This window comes from Nerophis lumbriciformis, linkage group LG33 (genome assembly GCF_033978685.3).
Source record: "Nerophis lumbriciformis linkage group LG33, RoL_Nlum_v2.1, whole genome shotgun sequence".
Classification (NCBI taxonomy): Eukaryota; Metazoa; Chordata; class Actinopteri; order Syngnathiformes; family Syngnathidae; genus Nerophis; species Nerophis lumbriciformis.
Window position 1 is genome coordinate 12,956,520 of NC_084580.2, and position 12,832 is coordinate 12,969,351.

Consider the following 12,832-nt stretch of genomic DNA (forward strand, 5'->3'; position numbering starts at 1 on the left):
TTTGTGTATAATTGTATCTGTTTGCCCTATGTCGTGGAATTTCAGTATTTTCGATTCAATACATTTGGAGGCATCCAAATAAATGTCAAGACTAAAAAAAATCCAGTATTTTCCCCCCCGTTAGATTGTAACAACTTCACTGGTGTGAGCAATGGTACCCAAAGGGTGGAAAAAAGACAATGTTGTATTCTGATTGGGCAACAAACATTTGTCAATTCTTAAAAATGGGCCACAAAGAAAACCGGTTGCTGAATAGTTGTGATTTTTTGGGCAGAAAGTCTCTCTATTCTAGGCTCAAGCACGATGGGCCTCCTTGGGATCACTTCCTTGTTCACTGCTCGCTGTACATATTCTACCAAGTCAGACCTACACTGTTTCAATGTCCATTTCTCAGATGATGCAATTGTTGATGACTGAAGTGCTGATATCAACCAAACCTAACCCCCCTCCAATCCACATACCACCCCCCGGATTGTAAATAATGTAAATAATTCAATGTACCGCATTTTTCAGAGTATAAGTTGCTCCGGAGCATAAGTCGCACCGGCCAAAAATGCATAACAAAGAAGGAAAAAACATATATAAGTCGCACTGGAGTATAAATCGCATTTTTGGGGAAAATGTATTTGATAAAACCCAACACCAAGAATAGACATTTGAAAGGCAATTTAAAATAAATAAAGAATAGTGAACAGGCTGAATAAGTGTACGTTATATGAGGCATAAATAACCACCTGAGAACGTGCCTGGTATGTTAACGTAACATAAGAGTCATTTAAATAACTATAACATATAGAACAGTGTTTTTCAACCTTTTTTGAGCCAAGGCACATTTTCTGCGTTGAAAAAATGCAGAGGCACACCACCAGCAGAAATCACAAAAAAATGAAGCTCAGTTGACAGTAAAAAGTAGTTTTTTTGGATATGACTTTAAAGCATAACCAAGCATGCATCACTATAGCTCTTGTCTCAAAGTAGGTGTACTGTCACCACCTGTCACATCACACCCTGACTTATTTGGACTTTTTTGCTGTTTTCCTGCATGTAGTGTTTTACTTCTTGTCTTGCGCTCCTATTTTGGTGGCTTTTTCTCTTTTTTTGTTTTTTTCCTGTAGCAGTTTCATGTCTTCCTTTGAGCGATATTTCCCGCATCTACTTTGTTTTAGCAATCAAGAATATTTCAGTTGTTTTTCATCCTTCTTTGTGGGAACATTGTTGATTGTCATGTACGGATGTACTTTGTGGACGCCGTCTTTGCTCCACAGTAAGTCTTTGCTGTCGTCCAGCATTCTGTTTTTGTTTACTTTGTAGCCTGTTCAGTTTTAGTTTCGTTCTGCATAGCCTTCCCTAAGCTTCAATGCCTTTTCTTAGGGGCACTCACCTTTTGTTTATTTTTGGTTTAAACATTAGACACCTTTTTACCTGCACCCTGCCGCTGTTTCCGACATCTACTAAGCAATTATACTTGCTGCCACCTACTGATATGGAAGAGTATTACATGGTTACTAAGCACTGACACTCAACAACAACACATCATTTGCAGACTATAATTACTGGTTTGCAAAAAATATTTTAACCCAAATAAGTGAATTTAGATAATCTCCCACGGCACACCAGACTGTATCTCACGGCACACTAGTGTGCCACGGCACAGTGGTTGAAAAACACTGATATAGAACATGCTATACGTTTACCAAACAATCTGTCACTCCTAATCGCTAAATTCCATGAAATCTATTATGTCTAGTCTCTTACGTGAATGAGCTAAATAATATTATTTGATATTTTACGGTAATGTGTTAATAATTTCACACATAAGTCGCTCCTGAGTATAAGTCGCACCCCCGGCCAAACTATGAAAAAAACTGCGATTTATAGTCCGAAAAATACGGTGTATACTCTGATAATTAACTTGTGTGATGACTGTATTATGCTGATAGTATATATTTGTACCATGAATTGATTTACGTGGACCCAGACTTAAACAAGTTGAATAACTTATTCGGGTGTTACCATTTAGTGGTCAATTGTACGGAATATGTACAATCTACTAATAAAAGTTTCAATCAATCAATCAAAGCACAGGTGAAGAGGTGGATCTGTGTTTGTACGGTTGCTCACACAAGAGCACATGCATTGGAAATGTTGGACTATGTATCAATACAGTACATTCAACTCTATAAGGAAGAGGTTACAGTGTTTCAGCATGGTAGCGTTTAGGGGCAGTGTTGCATTGCTGGGAGAATACTACACCATTGAAAACTATCGTGGAAAGCTGAACAAAATTGCACTGGGCTTAAATGAGTCATCTGCAATGAATGGGAACAGCAATGAGGAGCATGTGCAGAAAGTTACAGCAGGTATTATACAGCCCCCACCCCCAAACTCCCTTACTTTGCATATAATGTTTGATCTTATCCCTGACTGGGCTATCTGGAGGTGCCACCGCTTTATATTATGCAGGGATGAATATGAATGAGCAGGGTGGAGTCCCCGGGACTGTATTGTAAAACACACAAGATGAGCATATGAATCAGACACGCACACACCCGCCGATTCACAGCATGGGATCATACATTTATTAATAATGGGAGTGGTTAAGGAGAGGCTGAGAGCAGCTTATGAATGCATTCATGTGCTCAGGAGAGATGTTTGAAATATTTGGAGCAGGCGAAGACATACATCACCTAAACATGTTTATCAAAGGGCTGAGCGGTACGCAACGCTGTTATATCAAGCATGTATTAGTGAGCGATATCAAAGCGGCTTCCCATTGATGTACGCGCAAGGGAGGAGTTGAATATTTTATTGCATGCAGATGGGAAGGGGACGCATGCGTAAGCTAAACAGAGGTCAATAATAAAAAGGGTCAGAGCAACCCCTGCAGGGTGGATGCTAAAATGAAACAAGCAAGGTCTTGTATATCAATGCAGTGCAATGGTCAACACTATCTGCACAGCTAGGAAGTGTCGGTGGTAAATATCACCAGAGAGATTTCCCAATTGCAAGCGCCAGCTGGCAGAGGGAGGACAAGTTTGTTAACAATATTCACAGAAGAAGGGGCTGTGCACGCAATAAGGCAACCGCCTGCATCTGCACTGATCAAAGAGAGCGACTGTCGCCGTGAGGCGGTCGTAGCGAGTCACCTAAGTGGTACAAAAAGGTTTACGCGATGCAGCTTGTGGTACAATGGAGGAATAAACCCGCTTTTTGTTGCGAGGCATTTGAGTAATTACCTCTGCCAGGATACAAAACGTTGTGGAGAGGCGGGGCTTTGGTCAAGGAAGAGTCCATTACATTTTGGTAAGGATCTGGGTCTTCTTAAGATTTGTTCTCCCATTTCATATGTTCAAAGTCGCTATTAAAGCAGTGGTTCTTAAACTTACCACCATAAATGACCAATATTAAAACAGTAGCGTAGTAGTCCTAAATATTCATTAAAAACAAGAACGTTTTTAACAAGTATATTTATTACAATTCAAGTTATCATTACATATATGTATTGTTGCATTTGAAACATTGCATTGTTGATAAATGACTTAGACTTAGACAAACTTTAATGATCCACAAGGGAAATTGTTCCACACAGTAGCTCAGTTACAATGATGGAAAGTGTAAGGATGGAAAGGACAATGCAGGTATAAATAGATTAAATACAGCGATATAAAATATAACATATACGTAATATTTACATAATATATGTACAGATATATAATATATACTGATATATTATATTATGTCTATATCATATATACAATATATAACAATTACCATGTACAATATTACAGTATATGTGACAGCTGCAGCATAAAACAGAGAGTAAATCCAGCAGACAATAGAAAATAGACCTTAAAAACAAAGCGTAAGTAGCTAACATAGAAGGTGTCAGGTAATAGACAGATATCATCTATTGCTGTATGGCGAGTGATTATACAGCTGGATGGAGTGCGGAATGAAGGTAATTATTACTATTCATTATCAATAGTGTTATTTCTATTGGTATTTTTATTGTTCCATTTGTAGTGCAATACTTTTCATTGTGATTTCTGTGTTATTACTATCTGCTTCGCAAACTGGCTGTTTGCTATCAATTTTCGTATCATATTTGTTAGGGATGTCCGATAATATCGGACTGCCGATATTATCGGCCGATAAATGCTTTAAAATGTAATATCGGAAATTATCGGTATCTGTTTCAAAATTATCAGTTTCGGTTTCAAAAAGTAAAACTTATGACATTTTAAAACACCGCTGTGTACACGGACGTAGGGAGAAGTACAGAGCGGCAATAAACCTTAAAGGCACTGCCTTTGCGTGCCGGCCCAGTCACATAATATCTACGGCTTTTGACACACTCACAAGTGGCATACTTGATCAACAGCCATACAGGAGGTCACACTGAGGGTGGCCGTATAAACAACTTTAACACTGTTACAAATATGCGCCACACTGTGAACTCACACCAAACAAGAATGACATTTCGGGAGAACATCCGCACCGTAACACAACAGAACAAATACCCAGAACCCCTTGCAGCACTAACTCTTCCGGGACGCTACAATATACAACCCCGCCCACCTCAACCTCCTCATGCTCTCTCAGGGAGACCACATCCCAAATTTCACGCTGCTGTTTTGAGGCATGTTAAAAAAAATTATGCACTTTGTGACTTAAATAATAAATATGGCAGTGCCATGTTGGCACTTTATTCCATAACTTGAGTTGAAGTTGTTCTCTTATTTTGGAAAACCTTGTTACATTGTATGATGCATCCAGCGCGGCATCACAACAAAATTAGGCATAATAATGTGTTAATTCCACAACTGTATATATCGGTATCGGTTGATATTGGTATCGTTAGTTAAGAGTTGGACGATATCGGAATATCGAATATCGGCAAAAAAGCCATTATCGGACATCTCTAATATTTGTACATATCATATTTGCTAATGTTGTTCTGTTTTTGTTGTTGTTGTTTTTGTTGTTATTGTCTCTGTCTTATCATCCCCGATCCATTTAATAAAGTCAAATACAAATAAGGCAACAAGAGAAGTATCCCACACTTCTCTTTTGTAAAGTAAATCTGTACAGCAGATATGGGCATCTACATCAACAATGTGATATGCCTGAGTAGCTAAACAGGACAAAAAAAACAAAACCAGTATAATTAATATTTTTGGCCAATGTAACATTACTCACAACTTGAACAGTAACACTGTTTGAATATAAAAAATAAAACACTGTACTTTCAAGTGATTAAAGGGGGTTAAAAGTAAGAAAGTCTATCATTTGCGCCTGTTACAGGTCCGTCCTCTATTGACTGCCATTCTAGTCCATTTAGGTCTACAGTAATGAAGTCTAATTCACCCTTTAAGACACTGGTAAAACAAGCATCTGTTTACATGGACAGAAGTTTGGAAACGTAGGTTTTCACCATAGAGCCTGGCAGTAAAATTTTAGGATGATTGCTAACCCTATGGATCGTCACAACGGCTGGGATGGCGGATGAAGGCTGCAGCAGAAAAGGGTCCCCAGTCGTCTTGGACTCCATGCCACTGGATCCTGTCAAGGATCGTGTGGTGACTGTCTGTGCACCATCGTGTGGTGACTGTCTGTGCACCAGTCTCCCCACGTTAAACAAAGTCACACACAGGCATCCTCCATAAAGGGATACCCCCCTACCAGGAGGATCGTCATACTCGCTTCGAGTGACCGCCGATTATGATGACTGTTTATTAGTCATTTTTATGTTCACGTACCCTAAAGTATTACAGGCAGTGAGGAATCGGCTCGACCAATCAGCTGAACAGCGTCACCAAAATAGTTATTGGCAATAGTACTTTGTACCTGCTTTTGCCAATTGAAAAGAGTAGAGCTGTGGTCAGAGTCACTATCCTCCTTTTTACAAGGAATTTTATCACTAAGTTACCACATATTGTTGCTTTAATAGGGAGTGTATTAGGAGCGTGTGTGTGTGAGACACGCTTGTGTTTGAAGAGTCCGGAGAGAGCAATGAAAAGGAGAACATCAAAAACATGTGAGAGCAAAAAAAAAAAAGGATACTCATGCAAAGTCCAAAACAGCTGTACCTTCTTTTTCACCACCGTTTCCCCCCTTGGGGTAAAATTGACACAATTCTTTTTAAAATTCATCACAGTTGGATGATATACTGTAACTGATTCAAAAGTCTATTTTGTTTTGCTTGCTCCAAACCACCATCCTCCCTCGCCCTGTTCCCACAGCTCTCTCTCTGACAGATGGGTAGGTAATGAGTTTCGCCTTTCCCTGTCCAATAGCCTGGGCACCAAAAACTGCCCCCCACGCCAAAAATGCCCTTTTAATTTAGCCAAGTGCTGAGTACAGGGATATTACTGTTTAGGTACACACACACACGCATACCTCCCATGACTCCTGGTTGGGTGGGTTAAAACCTTCCACGTCTCATGTACTTGCTATGTAAGAGTCTGGTTCCCACCCCAGTCCACCTAGAAGATTCCCCCCCCCTCTCCTTTCCACGAGTGGTGCTCAGGGATTCTTTCTGTGCCGGTTCAAGAGGCTGGGCTTGGCTTTCAAAGTAACCATGGCGGCCATTTTTAGAACAAGGCTTCTGTGAGGTTGCCCTAGAAACCCCTCCTGGCCGCAATGGTGAAATCACACTTGGCCCTCGGCGTTGTGGAAGAGTGTGTGAAAGAGCAAGGCAGAAAGAGCCCATATGTATATATATTTATATAGGTTCAAATCCCACAGAGGCTTGAAGGACCACCCACATTTTTGCTACATCAAAGCATCCCCTACACTCACACACCCCCCCAGATTAGCCCTTCGTTCTCGTCCCTCTTTGGAGTTTCAAAATGAAAGTGCTGATAAGCCAGTGTGTGCTCTTTGGACTCAAGACTACAGATAGGCATTGCTTAGTTGATTAATGGATAGTTTAGAATCCTGTCGATTGTTTGGAATTGATTGCAAATGAGACAAACTGGAGTGCGTTTCTTGAATGCAACTAGCTATCGATTCATTCGACAACTTTGCAACCGAACACAGCATCAGTTATGGGAAGTAGAGCTACAATTATAAAGATATGGCGAAACTTATCTGCATCAAAACAAGAGTTCAAAACATTCAGAGAGAGAGTCTCAAGTCAGCGGTCGACCACGTAGCTAAATGAATGCGGAAGGAGCGCCCTCGTCTACCGGCCTGTACTGTCTCATCCAGGAGTTGAGTGGGTGCATTCTGTGGTAGAAAGGCACTTACGAGACAGATCCTTCTCTGCAAAGCGTGCCAAGTCGCCTCAGTGTTTTTAATAACTTCTCCTAACATTCAAAAATAAAACAAGTTTCCTCAAAAAGCCAATAGTTTGACACCAAGACCTGATAATTGCCTTGCTATTCAGTATAAGCTAAGCAAAACTTAAGAGCACTGGACTTTTGGATATAAATACATAGAAATAGTACAGTACTTTTATATGCAGTTAAGAACATAATTATAGCATTAATTTGTGCAAAACCAGCTTTTTAAAGGGGAACATTATCACAATTTCAGAAGGGTTAAAACCATTAAAAATCAGTTCCCAGTGGCTTATTTTATTTTTCGAAGTTTTTTTCAAAATTTTACCCATCACGCAATATCCCTAAAAAAAGCTTCAAAGTGCCTGATTTTAACCATCGTTATATACACCCGTCCATTTTCCTGTGACGTCACACAGTGATGCCAATACAAACAAACATGGCGGCTAGAACAGCAAGGTATAGCGACATTAGCTCGGATTCAGACTCGGATTTCAGCGGCTTAACACGGTCTGATAAGATAATTACTAACAACTATGAACTAGGTTTACAGCATATGAAATACATTTGGCAACAACATGCACTTTGAGAGTGCAGACAGCCCATTTCAGGCGCGCTAAGAACATATATTTTTTTCACGATTTCAGCACTCAGGTTAACCATACCTAAATAAACACAAAATACTGCATTACACAAGACTATCCGAATGTACTCGAATGATTGAAAAAAATTAATGTTTTTAAGCTAAATTATTGGTAAACACAGTTTATGTATAATAATTTACGTACAACCGCGAGTAATGAATAAAGTTTTCATCAATTAATATATTCTGTAGACATACCCTCATTTGCTCTCTTTTCCTGAAAGCTGATCTGTCCAGTTTTGGAGTTGATGTCAGCAGGCCAGGGAAGCTAGGGTCGATATTCTTCTCTTGATCATCTTCGGTGGCATAAGGGACGGTGTGAGCTAAGACATTCAGGGGGTTTAGCTCGCTCGTCTGCGGGAACAAACTGCCGCCATTGCTTGCCGTGCTACCGAGGTACGTTGTCCCTGAATAGCTCACACACTCCGGCAGATTCAATGGGGGTCTGGCGGAAGATTTCTTTGACTTTATCATTGGAAATGCATCTGCTTTGAGTGTCGCAGGATATCCACACATTCTTGCCATCTCTGTCGTAGCATAGCTTTCGTCGGTAAAGTGTGCGGAACAAACGACTGACCATTTCGTCGGCTTTCTCCACAGCCTCGTATTTTGAACAAATTTCGTCCAATTTCTTGCCACTTTCGCATCTTTGGGCCACTGGTGCAACTTGAATCAGTCCCTGTTCGTGTTGTTACACCCTCCGACAACACACCGACGAAAGTGAGAAAATGGCGGATTGCTTCCCGATGTGACGTCACAACGTGACGTCATCGCTTTGAGAGCGAATAATAGAAAGTCGTTTAATTCGCCAAAATTCACCCATTTAGAGTTCGGAAATCGGTTAAAAAAAATATGGTCTTTTTTCTGCAACATCAACATCATTAACGCTTACATAGGTCTGGTGATAATGTTCCCCTTTAATACCCTCATAGATTGTGTTCAACCTTTTTAAGTATCTCTAATTAACATATCTACAATATGGATTGGAAATGTGTTACTCCTTGCATGTAAACACTTTGATCAAAGGATCACGAGAGTGGACTTTCTATGCATGGACCAGTCTACATGGAAGATCATAGCGCCGCTCCAACCCGAACAACGGTTAATTAACAGTAGACGACGAGAAGCCGAAGGGAGAGGGACAGTTTACACCAACAGGAAGACAAATCAAAGATGCAGACTCTAAAAAATATAAATACATTAACGCCTACATGTTCAATAAGTGGCAAAACAGTTTAAATAAGTCCGTTTTCTAACACCAAAACTAATTTGAATAGAAACAGAGTGACACTCATATTGTAAGTCTGTATTTCATTAATCAGTGTTAAGGACACAATAACAGTCACAGCAGTAAATAAAATGTATTTAATACCTCTCTTTATTATTTATTTTAAAGGGTACAAACACCCAAAGAGGTATGATGGTGTGCTTAATCAAACTATTTAGTGGAATAATACTGGAATGTCCATTTATAACAATTTAGACACCATTGCATCCATGTATTATAAATAACTCTGTGCATAGCAAAGTTTGTTTTTGGATAGCAAAACATCACAAAGGTGATTTTTTTTCGATTCCTCGAAGGACGACCACAAGAACCAAAGCAGATGTCATTCAAACAAACATTAAAAAAATAACTGACAGCACGAAAGAGCTGTAGAAAGCTATGTTAACTATTCATTCCAAAGACACACAGTGGCCAATCATTGATTTAGACAGCGTGCATGTAAACAGGGATTTCACATAAAGGCCAAAATATTTTGGGAATTTGATTGATTGAATTACCCAGACATTTACCGCGCTTGTACACTTCTACTTCCCAAGAACGGTTCTCCAAGGTGACAACAATGACATCCACTGATAATGGAGCCATCGATTCTACAAATATCACAGCACCACATGCCAAGTCAAGACTGATTCATTTTCAAATCATCCAAATCAGATCACGTTTTTCAGCGGAAAGGCCCCAGACTGGAATCCTTACTGAGACGGAAGAATGTAGACAGGGGTTAGCCGACTTTGTGCTCTCAAAAGCACAAAAGCGCTCAGTGTTGGACTGGACTAAATTCGATTAGGGAGCAAACATATATTTCTGCAATCAAATTAAGATTCCAAATCAAAGTAGGAAACTGGTAGAGGACATTAAGTCTACTAGCTAAATTGAGAATAACTGTCAACTAAATCTAATATGGCACCACGCCGCTTTGGACTTGATGTGTGCGAAAAATCAGACTACACGGCCAATTTCGATGTGATAGGGAGTCAACAAAGAGAGTAAAAAGATGTTAAATTTTCCCTCGCACCTTATTAAATTACCTCATCAGACAGAGCGAGCCGACACGAGACCTCCTGACTCTTAACTGACTTTTTATGATCCAAAGCCTGTGAGCGCCTGCGGCCAGTTAGAAACAAGGGATTTGACTCTGTGTTGACCAAAGATGGCCTGCTGAAAAGCCTCCAGGATAAAGCGACTACTGGACTGGAATCCAATCTGTGTGGTTGGATTGGAAGCCCTGAAAGGAGACCTGAACCCCGACCAAAGAAAAGCAAGGCTTTGCGGCAGTTCGAAGAGAGGTCGAAGAACATTGCGCGACCTCCCCTCACCTTTTAAATGCTGCCTGAGTCCCACCCACAGCTAAAGAGATACCAACTCATTGCGGCTTCCTTGAACTGACCCAATAAATTGGCCTACAAAGACCAACACAAGGCCTTTTCGGATCTTAGGTCTAAGCATGTGTGGTCCTATAAGGGAGCACAAATAGAGATCAATGCTATCCTGCTGGAGACCTTGGTGTGTGTGTGTCTCTTAGGTGTTACATGGGCTGGAATAACACAGCTGAGCTCCAAGGGCGGCCATATTTATGCCCTGAACCCTCCGGGGAGGGCGGGGATCCTCCCCCCAGATGTGTTTTCATCATTTGGGACATCCATGTATGTCCCCTCTCTCACGATCCCAACTTGTTCACGAAGCATGAATTTGTATTCAGGAAAAAGTCTGCGAGTTTTCCGATTCTGACAAGCAAAATGTACACACTAATCAGCGGGATGGAAGGGAAAGGAAGAGAGGGGGAGGCATCGTAGCTGTCACGATCTGGCAGTTCGGAAGTGACAAGCCGCTGCTGACTGCCACTTAGTTGCCAAGCGCTACATCCAGAGTGACTTGCAATTTTCCAACTATCACTTTCAAAATGGATTCTAATTCTGCCGGACGGGAGCCTGTCAAGCGGAGCTGATGCTGCTGCATGCTGATGACTGATCCCAAAAGGTTGCCGCTCTAAAGGAATGACTGGCAAATGGGGAAAAGACAGTCAGGGTTGATTCGGTAAACAACAAAGGGTTAAATAGAGTGGCGTTTACATGAATTAAACAGAAATGTATACTAATTGACAACTGTTACATCATTTAATCAAATAACTTTAAAGGAGAACTGCACTTTTTTGGAATTTTGCCAATCGTTCACAATTCTTATGAAAGACATGACGACGAATGGATTTTTCTGTAATGCATCCAAAATATTAAATAAACGTAAAAAAGTCAGGTTACAGCGGAACCAATGGGAAGTCCGTTATTTCGCCCATAAAATCCAATAAATAACCATTCAAAAACCGCCAGAGATACTACATTTACATTTCGTGACTTCAATATTAACCAAATATTAGTGAAACTGTTATTATGAACTATTTATAGCGGCGCCGTGATCACTACCGTGTGTGCCTATGTTTACATTATCGAGTGGTCTGCTACTTTTTCCCTTCCCTGCTCCCCGTAACTTTATTCTAGATCACAAATCATGCATCTCACCTGGACAGAAGAAGTCTGAGTAGGTATTCCGACAAGTTGGTTATTTTTGACAGCCATTTAAGACCCGGAAATGGCAAGGACGACACAAAAATACGCTAGGTTCCCTCCACCCGTTTTTTCGTGAGGATTATGAGACATTCATCATCCTAGCAGTCTGCATCCTAATGACAGCAGATGTTGTACAGTAAGTGATGTTTTATTATGTTTGTTGGCTCTCAAAGTCTGCAGTGAGTAATAATCAGTGATGAAGAAAAAAAAAGCAAACGTTGTGATGCGTTTTTTAAATGAATGCGCCACGTATGCTTAATGATCACAATACGTAAATACTAAATGTGTGAGAGCCACCAACGATTACTTTGGGCAAAATCATGATCCAGAACCTTATAATGTTGATCCTGAATATAAGGAGGATTAGATACAAGTTTTAGAAGCTCTGCTAAACAAATCCAGCTTTAGTGAAACACGACAGCATCATGTAGCAGTATTGCTAAGTGCTAATAAATAAACTAAACAAGAAATACAAACTACAAACATAATAAAATGATAGCTTACTGTACAATGTCTTCTCTTACTTCGATGACTATTGATAGTATGTCCATATATTCCCGTTTAGATGAAGAAATAATCATGATACACACGATGGGTTAACAAGGAAGTGTCCCTGCAGACACTGTCGTCGTTTGTGTGTGTTTGTCTCCATCTCCGGGTATGAATTGAATGTCACAGATGAACAGCTTCTAGATTCAAGGCTAAATCCTCCTATTATCCAGATGACTGGCATGATTCTTAATCTAAAACAACTTTGACGAGCTGAGATGCGATGATGCGGGAGCAGCAGGACATCGCTGCCAGCTCACAGTAAAGGCAGCAGAGGGCAACTAAGCGGTCTGTATCATTGCACCACTAAGAAATAGTTTGTTTGCGTTAGCGCTTATAATAACATCGCTAATATTTAGGTCACTATATGTATAAAGAGTATTGTTGGCGGGTTTTGAATGGTTATTAAGAGGGTTTTGTGGGCAAAATAGAGAGCCCCTATTGACTATATTGTTAGCAGACTTTTTATGTATTTATTTATGACTTAGAATGCATAATAAAAAGAAAA

The 12,832-nt window shown here is 40.3% G+C and overlaps 1 protein-coding gene across 4 annotated transcripts in view; it reads right to left on the reverse strand.

Annotated features, from left to right (window-relative positions):
* The window catches only part of LOC133575635 (zinc finger SWIM domain-containing protein 6-like), a 165,348-nt gene that overhangs the window by 53,354 nt on the left and 99,162 nt on the right, over positions 1–12,832 (reverse strand). The window lies entirely within an intron of this gene.